The sequence below is a fragment of the Macaca fascicularis genome, chromosome 2 (assembly GCF_037993035.2).
Source record: "Macaca fascicularis isolate 582-1 chromosome 2, T2T-MFA8v1.1".
Lineage (NCBI taxonomy): Eukaryota > Metazoa > Chordata > Mammalia > Primates > Cercopithecidae > Macaca > Macaca fascicularis.
Genome location: NC_088376.1, coordinates 170,123,102 through 170,125,246, shown reverse-complemented (window position 1 = coordinate 170,125,246; position 2,145 = coordinate 170,123,102).

Sequence of the window (2,145 nt, the reverse complement as noted above, 5' to 3'; positions counted from 1 at the left end):
GGCGGAGCTACGCGAGAGCACGTCTAGCGACCGGAGGTGGGGCGATGGGACCTAGTCCAGGTCTGAAGGGAGCAGGGGGCGGGGCTCGGGCGGGGCCAGGAGCCGGGCGGGAGGCGGCCTTCACGGAGTAAACGCGTGGGACTGGGAAGGACCCCGTAATCTGTACATTCGTTACCAATACGTGGCCGCGTAGAATCATGGGAGAAAAAAAGCGCCATCCCAATACTAACCAACAGAATCTCTGAGAATGGGGTGAGGAATCTGCATTTTGTTTAAACTTCACGCAGGGGATTCGGAAGCACAACCAAGTTTGGAACTATTAAATACTTCCAGGCATTTTACACATATGGAAAATGAGGCCCAGAGGTGAGTTGGTGCTTTTACCCCCAACTCTGCCTCAGACATTAGGGGAAAAAGGAAGAAATGAAATAAAGAGGTTTATGCAAGGTGTGGAATTTTTAGCCAAGAACAAGTGATTTGCTTTGAGTGGTAAAGGAAGGCTCCTTTATGTCTTGACCCACAGCAAAACCGAGATCACATCAAAGAAACTTGGAAGACACCTGTCTGTCATTCCCACTTTTGTCAGTCTCCAAGACAAGATCATATTCCAAGCTCTAGTGATCCTTACCTCATTAATATCTTTCTAATAATTCATTTATCCTCAGCCTTGCTAATGCCCCCTTAAGTTCTTAAGACTCCCACAGTAACGTATTAGAAAAACAGTGTTTTAGAAACAGACTGCCAAGGTTCTAGTTCTAGCTTTGCTGTTTACTAGCTCGGTGATCTCAGGAAATTTACTTACCTCCTCCTCCAGACCTTAGTATCCCTGTGGGTAAAATGAAGATGATAATAATAGTATCAATCTCACAGACTTGTAAAATGCCAAGGCACTTCTGGCATACAAACAATAACCATGTACCATAGTTAATATTGTTGATGTTATTACTACTATTTCATGCAAACAGTCTTACTTTATTGAAACACTTTCCATGCTCTTTCTGTGCGCATTTACACATCTCCTTACTCTACCTGGGTCATCCTCGGAAACAATCTCCCTTCCTCAGCTTTGGGGTCTTCACTTTGGGCAATTCTTCCTAAACACCCCATTCTCACTCCATAATTTGATATAGAGGCCCCTTTAATGTATTACCACAGTGCTCTATGTTGGCTTATGTATTCGTTTTCTACTGATGCTTTAACAAATTACCACAAACTTAATGACTTGAAATAAGTAGAAGTTATTTTTCATTTCTGGAGGTCAGAAGTCCAAAATTAATTTCACTGGACTGAAGTTGACAGGGCTGGTTCTTTCCAGAATCTCTAGGGAAGAATTCATTTCCTTTCCTTTTCCAGCTTCTAGAGGTTGCCTTCATTCCTTGGCTTATTTCACTATCCTCCATCTTCATTGTCAGCATGACATTTTTCAGTCTCCTCCTCTTCCTCTCTCTCACCCTCCTGCCTGCCTCCCTCTTAAAAACACCCCTGTGATTACATTGAGCCCATCAAGATAATCAGGATAGTCACTCCATCTCAGAATATTTAACTTAATCACATCTGTTTTAGAACTCCAAATTCAGGCTCATGTCCCGGATGGGCAGCTGATGCCAAATACTGAGATACTGGTGCTTGGAGAGAGAGAAGTATTTATTCTATTGGACCAAAGCGAGAGGGCAAGAGAGCAAGATCTCTCAGATCCACAATACCAAAAAAGAAGCGGGGAGTTTTTATGAAGCTAGAGAGTAATGGAGAGGGAGTTTCAAGGAATCCAGGGGAAAAGTCTGTGTTTCTTCTGTTTCAGATAATACCTTGTGCAGCCGTATGTACATGGCAGCTGGTTGCAATGTCCTTTAAGGAATTCATTCCTTCTGCAAACTATTCTTATGACCCTGAAGTTATCTCCTTCTGCTTCACAAAGAAACAGTACATCAACAGTTTATAATTACATTGTGGGAACAAGGAATACTGGGCAAAAAGCGGGTGGTTAACATGTACAGGCAAGGAAGGGCCTGATCAAACTTTTTATTATTTCAGTCACACACACACAAAAATGCTGGGGTGCTGAAATCTCAAGCAGTCTGGTTATGTATCTAGAAATCCCTTCTCAGTGCAAGGTAACATAGTTACAGATTATGGAAATTAGAATGT